Genomic DNA, 12092 nt, shown 5'->3' on the forward strand with positions numbered 1-12092 from the left:
CTGTTTCAATAAGGTCACCTCTCATTTGTCTAAACTCTCATTGGGTAAAAGCTGGATTGATTCAACCTCTCCTGATAAGACATTCCCTCCGTCCCCGGGATCGGGCGTGTGAATCTTCTCTGGACTGCCTCCAATGTCTGGGTACCTTTCCTGCGATAAGGGGCCCCACAGTATTCTAGCTGTAGTCAGACAGCGCCCTGTATAGTTTTAGCAAATCCTCCCTCGTTTTATACTCCATTTCCTTTGGTATTAGGGCCAACATTGCATTTGCCCTCCCTATTAAGCTGCCGAACTTGAAAGATATTTGCTTTCTGCTGTCTTTCTACATTTACATAATATTCAGCTCCTCTATATTCTTCGTTATATTTTCCCGTATTATATTCGACCCACCACTTGTTTGCCCATTTGCTTTGCCCGTCCATGTCCCGCTGAAATCCCTGTGTCATTTTCTCTCAAACGTGGCTATCGGGCGTTCCCTTCCCTCATCCAAGTGGTTGATATATGTTGTAAATAATTGTGGCCCCACCACTGACCCCTGCGGCACTCCACTGTTGACAGATAGCCGTCCTGAAGATGCCTCCCTTATCCCGACTCTCTGTCGTTCATTAGTTAGCCAATCCTCTATTGGTGCTGATGTTACCGACTCCAAAACCGTGCGCTCTTATGAAGTAACCTGACCGAATGCCATCCGAAAATCCAAATATTTCACATTCGCTCTCCTCCCCCTTAAGCAGGATAGATAATTATCTCATCAAAGAATTCTAACAAACTTAACAGGCCCTTCAGCCCTCAATGTTGTACTGACCTGTGGAACCAATCTGAAGCCCATCTGACCTACACTATTCAATTCTCATCCATATGCCTATCCAATGACCACGTCAGGCAAGATGTCCCTTTCACACAGCCTTGCTGACACTGGACGCTGGAGGGGAGTGGGGTAAAAGGTTGGGAGTGAAGGAGAGGTTGTGAGGAGGGACAGGGTAGAGTCGAAATCACTGATCCGGGGGGGAAGGGTGCGAAAGGAAACGGTGGGGGGCAGACTGGGGGGGATCAAACAGAATTGGAAATTTCTGACGGGGAGAGTCCGTTTTTCTCTCTCTCTCTCGCTGCACTCTGTCGGTTGGTTCTCTGCGCTCCACTCATGGCCTTTTGTCCCTTTCAGTCCGGCCCCTCCCGAAGGATGGACTGGATCCACTGCAACAAATGCTACCAGAAACCAGCCAGCAACGTCCGCTTCAGCATCTCCAACTGCAAGCACATCGTCTGTCACAAATGTATCGAACAAGGTGAGGGCGCTGCCCGGGAGCGTGTGTGACCAGCTACCGTGCCCACCTGGTCGAACCAGAGGGTGCGGGGGGCAACCCGAGCTTCTCCAGCACTTGGTCGACTGATGGTTATTACGGCTGAGACCAAAACCCCCTCAGAGTACATTCAGAGGATCGCCTAGACCCTAACCTCGTCTTAGTTTAAAGGCCAGTGTCTGGTGTTGCGTTCCACATGCAACTCGATAGGTCAAACGATCAGCTTTCAGAGACTGTGGGAACAGGCCACTTTGCCCAGTAAGTCCACACTGACCCTCTGAAGATTAACCCCACAGTACAACCTCGATTATCCCCAGCGAGATGGGGGCGGGGAGTATCTTTTTTGGATAATTGAACATTCGGGTGATCGATCTGACCGTTAAACAAGCGTTAATTCGAGAGTGTGGGTATTCCAAACATTTCCCAGCTCTCGGGCAACGCACGCCAGACTGCCATTTAACCGATAACTGCTCGATGGTAAACGAGCGGTAATTTAGAATTTTTGTTTTAGAATTAGATTCCCTCAAGTGGGGAAATAGGCCCTTCGGCCCAGCAAGCTCACACCGACCCTCTGAAGCGTAACCCACCCAGACCCAACCCCCTACATTTACCCCTGACTAATAACCTACACGATGGGTAATTTAGCATGGCCAATCCACCCTAACCGACAGATTCCTGGGCATTATGGGTAATTTAGCATGGTCAATCCACCCTAACCTGCACATCCCTGAGCACTATGGGTAATTCAGCACAGCCAATCCACCTTAACTTACCCATCCCTGGGCACTATGGGTAATTTAGCACGGCCAATCCACCCTAATCTGCACATCCCTGGGCACTATGGGTAATTTAGCATGGTCAATCCACCCTAACCTGCACATCCCTGGGCACTGTGGGTAATTTAGCATGGCCAATCCACCCTAACCTGCACATCCCTGGGCACTATGGGTAATTTAGCATGGTCAATCCACCCTAACCTACACATCCCTGGGCACTATGGGTAATTTAGCACGGCAAATCCACCCTAACCTGTATATCCCTGGACACTATGGGTAACTTAGGACGGCAAATCCACCCTAACCTACACATCCCTGGGCAGTATGGGTAATTTAGCATGGCCAATCCACCCTAACCTGCACATCCCTGGGCACTATGGGTAATTTAGCACGGCCAATCCACCCTAATCTGCACATCCCTGGACACTATGGGTAATTTAGCACGGCCAATCCACCCTAACCTACACATCCCTGGGCACTATGGGTAATTTAGCACGGCCAATCCACCCTAACCTGCACATCCCTGGGCACTATGGGTAATTTAGCATGGTCAATCTACCCTAACCTGCACATCCATAAATCTGAAGTGAAACAAGACCAAAACTGGACGGCATAGGTTTAAAGCGGAAGGTTTTAATTTTAAAAGGGTGTTGAGGGGCAACTTTTTCACCCAGAGGGTGGGGCGTGTATGGAACGAGCTGCCAGAGAAAGTGGGGGAGGTTGGTAAAATTACAACATGGCGTCACGTGCGTCTATCTCTACATCCCTCTCTCTTTTGTTTTGAACAGATAAATGCAGCGTCTGTGGAATTGCCTGCAAACACTTGGCACTGACTGACAACGTAAGACTGATTTCCGTTACCGTTCCTGCTCAGAATTTCCGGGGTTGGTGGGGGTGGTGGGGGAATAGAGGACTGGGGCGGCTTGATGTGACTTTGGTGAAATGAGGGAACAAGCACGTGCAGCATATGTGGGAGTGATCAGGAGATTCTCGATTGCAAGCCCGTATTTGATTACTAATCTTGAATATAATGTTGTTGGTTTTTTGTTAGGACATTCCAGCGCAGTACAGGCCCTTCTGCCCTCGATGTTGTGCCGACCTGTGGAACCAATCTGCAGCCCATCTAACCTACACTATCCCATTCTTGTCCATATGCCTATCCAATGACCATTTAAATGCCCCTAAAGTTGGCAAGTCTACTATTGCTGCAGGCAGTGCGTTCCACGCCCCTACTACTCTCTGAGTAAAGAAACAGGAAGCTTTCAAACCCTTGTGCTCTAGCAACCACGGCCAAACTGGTTCTCCACAGAAAATATAGACCAAAACCTAACTCAAACTCTGACCACTCCTAACAAACTGACCGTCTCCCCACAAGGTCTCAGTTACCACTCAGTGTCTGCCGTCTGCTTGACCATAAAGTCTTTTCCAGACTTAGGAGAACCATTTACCAGAGACTGACCACCTGAATAAACAACTTCAGTTATTTGTTTAAACATACAGGAAAGATGTTGTGAAACTTGATAGAGCGCAGAAAAGATTTACAAGGATGTTGCCAGGGTTGGAGGGTTTGAGCTACAGGGAGTGGCTGGACAGGCTGGGGCTGTTTTCCCTGGAGCGTCGGAGGCTGAGGGGTGACCTGATTGAGGTTTATAAAATCATGAGGGGACATGGTTCGGATAAATAGACAAGGTCTTTTCCCCCCTGGGGTGGGGGAGTTCAAAACTGGAGGGGCATAGGTTTAGAGGTGAGAGGGGAAAGATTTAAAAGGGGCTGAAGGAGTAACCAATTCACACAGAGGGTGGTGCGTGTATGGAATGAGCTGCCAGAGGAAGTGGTAATAGCTGGTACAAGTACACCATTTGAAAGGCACCTGGATGGGGACATGAAAAGGAAGGGTTTAAAGGGATATGGGCCAAATGTTGGCAAATGGGACGAGATTAGATTGGGGATATCTGGTCAGCACGGACAAGTTGGACCGAATGGTCTATTTCCGGGCCATGACCCATCCCCACATGGGGGCATTATGGTATCTACAAAATAGTGGACAGCTCCAGCCACAGCCCATGCGAGACAGGGGTTCATTTACTAGACAAGGAGGCAGTAAGGACTGGGGAAACCATGGACAGAGGGTTTATCCTCTCTTCCTCTCAGATTGCAGATCATGAGAAGATGTACTTCAAAAAGCCATCAGAGATCTGCCGGAAATACCTGGAGCACATCGCACAGGTCAGTCTCACTCCCTGTGATTACTCATCCACACAGAATCACACAGGGTCAATATCACTCCCACTGATTACACATCCACACAGAATCACACAGGGTCAGTATCACTCCCTGGATTATAAAACCACACAGAATCACACAGGGACAGTATCACTCCCTGTGATTACACATCCACACAGAATCACACAGGGTTAGTCTCACTCCCACTGATTACACATCCACACAGAATCACACAGGGTCAGTATCACTCCCTGTGATTACACATCCACACAGAATCACACAGGAACAGTATCACTCCCTGGATTATAAAACCACACAGAATCACACAGGGACAGTATCACTCCCTGTGATTACACATCCACACAGAATCACACAGGGTTAGTCTCACTCCCACTGATTACACATCCACACAGAATCACACAGGGTCAGTATCACTCCCTGTGATTACACATCCACACAGAATCACACAGGGTTAGTCTCACTCCCACTGATTACTCATCCACACAGAATCACACAGGGTCAATATCACTCCCACTGATTACACATCCACACAGAATCACACAGGGTCAGTATCACTCCCTGGATTATAAAACCACACAGAATCACACAGGGACAGTATCACTCCCTGTGATTACACATCCACACAGAATCACACAGGGTTAGTCTCACTCCCACTGATTACACATCCACACAGAATCACACAGGGTCAGTATCACTCCCTGTGATTACACATCCACACAGAATCACACAGGGTTAGTCTCACTCCCACTGATTACACATCCACACAGAGACACACAGGGTCAGTCTCACTCCCTGTGATTACTCATCCACACAGAATCACACAGGGTCAATATCACTCCCACTGATTACACATCCACACAGAGACACACAGGGTCAGTATCACTCTCTGTGATTACACATCCACACAGAATCACACAGGAACAGTATCACTCCCTGGATTATAAAACCACACAGAATCACACAGGGTCAGTATCACTCCCTGTGATTACACATCCACACAGAATCACTCAGGGTCAGTCTCACTCCCTGTGATTACACATCCACACAGAATCACACAGGGTCAGTATCACTCCCTGTGATACAAACCCCCCCCAAAGGGCTTGTGATGTGTTGTGCCATCAAAGATCATGGTGCGAAGGTGAAATTCATGGTGGACAGGGTAACGTTTTAAAAGTATTTTTCACTTTTAAATTCATTCGTGGGTTGAGGGTCCAACCCTTCCATGCTGACCCCGATATCCCATCCTCGTCTAATCCCACATGCCAGCACTTGGCCCATATCCCTCTAAACCCTTCCTATTCATGTCCCCGTCCACCTTTTAAATGCTGTCACTCTATCAGCCTCCACCACGCCGTCTGGCAGCTCGTTCCATACCCGTACCACCCTCTGCGTGAAAAAGTTGTCCCTAATATGTGTCTTTTATACCTTTCCTGTGTGCGGTGGCTGTTTCATCCACATTCCAAAACACCTCCCTCGCCATTAGGTTTCAGACCTCGAGGGTCACTGTGTTCAGCAGCAACCACCGTCCAATCTGCTGCGGTGATTTAAAGGGGCCGCCTGGGGTTGGGGGGAGGGGAGTGGTGTTGCTGTTCACACGGTTACCGTCTTGGAGTTGGTGACCCCCGTCCCGCCCTGAAACCAGGGACGCCGAATTATCCATCCCCCCCGCCCCCCGTATGTCCGACCCTGGATCTGCTCCCTGACCTGTCTGCCTGCTCCTTCCCAGGTGACCAGGTTCCAGAGGAAGCAGGCAGAGCTGCTCCTTTCCTTCTACAAACACAAGATTTCCAAAATGGAGGCTGCCCTGCAGGAGGCGCAGTGCAAGATCAGACTGCAAGAGAAGTAAGTGGGAGTGTCTCCATTGTCCAGGTTTAACGCACCTTCACACTCAGTGAATCGCAGAATCCCCACCATGTGGAAACAGGCCCTTCGGCCCAACAGGTCCGCACCAACCCTCCAAAGAGTAACCCACCCAGACCCATTCCTCCAACCCTGTTACTCTATATTCAGTCCTGACTAATGCACCTTACCTACACATCTCTGGGCACTATGGGTAATTTTGTATGGCCAATCCTCCCTAACCTACACATTCCTGGGCACTCTGGGTAATTTAGTATGGCCAATCCACCCTAACCTGCACATATTTGGACAGTGGGCGGAAACCAGAGCACCCGGAGGAAACCCACCCAGACACTTGGAGAAAATTTGCAGACTCCACACAGAGAGTGGCCTGAGGCTGGAATCAAACTTTGCTCCCTGGTGTTGTGAAGCAGCACCACTAGCCACTGAGCGACCGTGCCACCCCAATTTCCGTGTAGCGTGTCACCTCGATATCGCGTGATACGAGCGACACGTTTCCCATGAGTTTTCACCTTGCTGTAAGTGACGTGTCCACTTGGAGGAACCCGTCCTCTGCAAACAAAAGGAACTTGTTCATCCAAAGAGCTCGGGGAGTTGTGTCGGCCAATCAGAGTGGATGTTTCCAACAATCAGCCCCCTTTTGTTTTCCCCGTCCTGGGGATAGTTGGAACCGTCTGAAAATTGGCACTCTGGTGTTTTTGCTCTATCGAGGGTCAAGTGAAAATCTTCTGCACCAGGTCCGTCTCCTCTCCAGTGTATGGTTCCTGTGGTTTGCTGCTGTCGCTTGTGTGAACATTCCTCCAATTTAATCCTCTCCCTGCTCTTACTTGCATCCATATTCCCTCAGAGATGGGGAACCGCAGGGGCTTGGGGATTGGCGACGTTGTTTGGGTGATGTCATGTTGACCAACCTTTATCAACGGGTGTCTATGGACTGTCCTCCCTCGTTGGGGAGGTTATAGCTGTGCAGAAATCTGCGGCACGCGCATCCACGTGTAAGAACACGAGGAACAGCAGAACGTAACCATTCGGGCCGTCGAGCCTGTCCTGTCTCCCTCAGTACAGTCCTGGCTGTTCATGGGGCTCTCGGCTCCAGTTACCCACCCTCTCACCAGATTTCTCGATGACCCGAGAGGCTGAAGATCTGCTGATCCCGGCCGTCAAAGTCCTCGACGGTGGAGCGTGCACAACGCCCCCTGCCCTCCCCCCCCCAGGGGGAAATCAGCAATCATTCAAAATGGTCTGAGGGAAGATAGGCCCCTTACCCTTGAGACAGTGAGCCCCCACAACCAGGGGGAACCGCCACACACACACACACACACACACACACACACACGCTCTTTTGCAGATGGGGTGGGGGATGGTGTAGCTGCAGGTGTCTTACATCTTCCAAGAGATGGGTTTCACTTCCGTCCAGTGCCCACCCGCACCGCACTGAGACTGAAGGCATCCCACCTTAAACACCAAGGGGTGGTACAATGGCTCAGTGCTCAGCACCACTGCCTCCCGGTGCCAGGGACACGGGTTCGATCCCACTCTCTGGGTGGGGGGGGGGGGGCGACTGTCCATGTGGAGTTTGCATGTTCCCCCCACAGCACCATTGGAGCTGGCCAAACCCCAGGCCAGACCCCCACTGAGCACTCGCAAAGGAAAATTAACAGGAAGGGCCTTTTTAATGAGTTTCTGTCCCCTCCGTCCCTCACCCCAAACAGGGAGACGGCAGCACTCAGGAGCCAAGTGGACGAGATGAAAAAGCTGATCACCATGGCAACGGTGAGTCCCTCCTCCTGATCGAAGCCTCTAACCGTGGGCTGGTAGGAACAGCAGCCCCAACGCCGATATCTCCTCAATGTTCACACCCTCACATCCACAATACCCACCTCCCAATCTCAGGTCACCCTCATCACTCCCAATCTCACCTCAGCTCTCTCACACTCACCGTCCTCTCTGCTCTCTCACACTCACCATCCCCTCTGCTCTCTCTCACACTCACCTTCCTCTCTGCTCTCTCTCACACTCACCGTCCCCTCTGCTCTCTCACGCTCACTGTCCCCTCTGCTCTCTCTCACACTCACCGTCCCCTCTGCTCTCTCACGCTCACTGTCCCCTCTGCTCTCTCTCACACTCACCTTCCCCTCTGCTCTCTCTCACACTCACCTTCCCCTCTGCTCTCTCATACTCACCGTTCCCTCTGCTCCTCTCACACTCACCGTCCCCTCTGCTCACTCTCACACTCACTGTCCTCTCTGCTCTCTCTCACACTCACCGTCCCCTCTGCTCTCTCTCACACTCACCGTCCCCTGTGCTCACTCTCACACTCACTGTCCTCTCTGCTCTCTCTCACACTCACCGTCCCCTCTGCTCTCTCTCACACTCACCGACTCCTCTGCTCTCTCACACTCACCGTCCCCTGTGCTCACTCTCACACTCACTGTCCCCTGTACTCTCTCACACTCACTGTCCCCTCTGCTCTCTCTCACACTCACTGTCCCCTCTACTCTCTCACACTCACCATCCCCTCTGCTCTCACACACTCACTGTCCCCTCTGCTCTCTCTCACACTCACCGTCCCCTCCGTCTCTCTCACACTCATCGCCCGCTCTGTTCCCTCTCACCCTCACCATCCCCTCTGTTCTTTCTCACACTCACCGTCCCCTCTGTTGTACCCCGTTACCCTGCTCCCACCCCGTTTCGGAACCCCAAGATTTCCTTCCTTTGACGGTCATGTTGTCTGAGTCCTATCTTCCAATCGTCCCTTGTCATCTGCCTCCTGCCACTTTACCGATTCACCGATCCATTTGGCTAAAGTTACGTCTGGTCTTTCGTAGGTTTGATCATTTTAAATGCGTGGTTTTTATTTCCTGTTCCCTGCAGATTTCACCAAATGATCTCCATCTTCGAAGGTCAGTGTTTTGTCCTTCAGCTCCAAGTGACTACAGTCTGATATGATTTTGCATGTTCGTTTCTCTCCCAGCATCGTAGTGGGGTCTGTCCTCACTTTCACTTTTCTACTGATGCAAGTCACCTTTCTTTCATTCCTCTCTCGGATGGGGTGGCCCTTTGACAGTGTATCAGGCCTTGACTGGTCAGACGTTGACTTTCTCTCTCTCTCTCCCTCCCTCTCTCTCTCGGTCAGCCGTCCATGTTTCTGACCTTGAGGTGGTCCTGGTCATTCCCACCCCTGACCTAACCAGCCCCTGTCCTCACTGTCCTGCAGTAAACCTTTGGCAATGCCTCAGCTTTCAAATTCTCAGCTTTGTTTTCAAATCGCTTCCATCCCTTCAACCCTGAGATTTCCGGCGTCTCCTCCAGTTCTGGCCTTGCATTGTCTTTGATGCCATCCCTGAACGGTGAGACTGCAGAAGGGAGCCCTTCATCACCTCCTGTCTGAACGAGCGTTTCACTGTGTCCTCTCTCCCCTCTTCCCCCCCCAGTGACCATGCACCACCATCCTTTTCGAAGAAACTGTCTAATTGCCTTTTCAGTGCCTTGATTAGAGTCAGAGAGGTGTGCAGCACAGAAACAGACCCTTTGGCCCAACTCGTTCACATCAACAATTTATCGGAAATTAATCTCGTCCCGTTTGCCAGCCCTTGGCCCATATCCCTCCAAACCCTTCCTATTCATGTCGCCATCCAGATGCCTTTTAAATGCTGTAATTGTACCAGCCTCCAACACTTCCTCTGGCAGCTCATTCCATACACGCACCATCCTCTGCATGAAAAAGTTGACCCTTGGGTCCCTTTCCCCTCTCACCCTAAACCTACACCCTCTAGTTCTTGACCCCCCCCCCCCCCACCCCACGGAAAAGACTTTGTCTATTTACCCTATCCATGTCCCTCATGATTTTTATAAACCTCTATAAGGTCACCCCCTCAGCCTCCGACACTCCAGGGAAAACAGCCCCGGCCTGTTCAGCCTCTCCCTGTAGCTCATACCCTCCAACATCCTTGTACATCTTTTCTGAACCCTTTCAAGTTTCACACCATCCTTCTGACAGCAGGGAGACCAGACTGAACGCAATAGATTAGATTAGATTATTTACAGTGTGGAAACAGGCCCTTCGGCCCAACAAGTCCACACCGACCCGCCGAAGCGCAACCCACCCATACCCCTTACCTAACACTACGGGCAATTTAGCATGGCCAATTCACCTGACCCGCACATCTTTGTGACTGTGGGAGGAAACCGGAGCACCGGAGGAAACCCACGCAGACACGGGGAGAACGTGCAAACTCCACACAGTCAGTCGCCTGAGGCGGGAATTGAACCCAGGTCCCTGGCGCTGTGAGGCAGCAGTGCTAACCACTGTGCCACCGTGCCACCCAATATTCCAAAGACTGAACCGGGTTCCACCACACTCTCTGATCCTGGATTCCAGGACCACTCACAGCATCTCAAAGAGTCTCCTCCTGCCCCTTCGGCTTCCTTTCCCAGTGGGTATTCCTCATTGACGTCCTCGCATTCCCCCATCCTCCCTGAGGCGGGGCATGCTTTCTCCACTTCACTGGAACCATCAGAGGTGCCTCGGGTAACTATGGAAGTCGCCATCGTGACGTAATGCTGCTCTCTCATTGGACACTCGCAAAGGGTGGTGGCTTTAACCTGAGAGTTACCGCGCCGCAAGTGAGGGGAGGGCTTAAGGAGATTGAGGGTCCTTCATGGTCTCCTCATCCAGTGCTGGAATTGAACCCACGCTATCTGCATCACCATTCATCTGTCCAGCTGATGATCATTCCAACCCCCATTCCTCCTGGAGACTCACAGCAGTTCTCTCGCTTGTTGTATCACTGACACCACGGGGAGGGTCGGATACCTACACAGAGTCTCCTGCAGAAGCTGAGTGGATCTTGAGTGACAGAATAGATTTATGACATTGTACTTAAGAGCTAGCTACACTCCCCGGCTCTTGTGAGATTCTGAGGCTGGGGATGAGAGTAAATTCACATTTCCGTCAGCTCCATTGCTTGTTCAGGCCAGGACACCCAAGTACACACTGAGACTCATGAGATACACGCTGGTTATCTCCTCCCAAGATCACTCCTTTGTGTGCTAGTGGTTGGAATTTATTTGCAGGTGGTGGTTCAGTTGTTAGCACCGCTGCCTCACAGCACCAGGGAGCCGGGTTCAACTCCAGCCTTGGGGTGACTGTCTGTGTGGAGTTCACACATTCTCCCGTGTCTGCATGGGTTCGCTCCGGGTGCTCCGGTTTCCTCCCACAGTCCAGGGATGTGCAGGTTGGTGTGGATTGGCCATGCTAAATTACCCATAGTGCCCAGGGATGTGCAGGTTAGGGTGAATTGGCCATGCTAAATTACCCATAGTGCCCAGGGATGTGTGGGTTAGGGTGGATTGGCCATGCTAAATTACCCATCGTGCCCAGGGATGTGTGGGCTAGGTGAGTTAGTCATGTGAAATGTAGGGTTACAGGGGTCTGGGTGGAATGGTCTTCAGAGAGTTGGTGTGGACTGCTTTCATACTGTCTGGATTCTATGAAGTGTTAGCTCACTCTTTCGGGTACAGACTGTCTTGCACAACAGCTTTGACTCAAACATCTCCAGTGGCTTCACCAATGACTGACCCTCCAAACTAAGGTGCTAGATTTTCACTTGAGCGTCCCTTGTAGAGGGAGGATTTTCAACAGTGATCCCAGAGGAATGCTGTTAGGGTTGGAGAGTTTGAGTTATCGGGAGAGACTGAATAGGTTGGGGTTTACTCCCTCAGAGTGTGAGGGGCTGACCTTATAGAGGTTTATAAAATCATGAGGGGCATGGGTTGGATAAACAGATAAGGTCTCTTCCCTGGGGTTGGAGGAGTCCAGAACTAGAGGGCCATAGGTTTAAGGTGAGATGGAAAGATTTAAAGGGGACCTAAGGGCTAACTTTTTCACGCAGAGGGTGGTACGTGTATG

Source organism: Hemiscyllium ocellatum, assembly GCF_020745735.1.
Source record: "Hemiscyllium ocellatum isolate sHemOce1 chromosome 27 unlocalized genomic scaffold, sHemOce1.pat.X.cur. SUPER_27_unloc_1, whole genome shotgun sequence".
NCBI lineage: Eukaryota > Metazoa > Chordata > Chondrichthyes > Orectolobiformes > Hemiscylliidae > Hemiscyllium > Hemiscyllium ocellatum.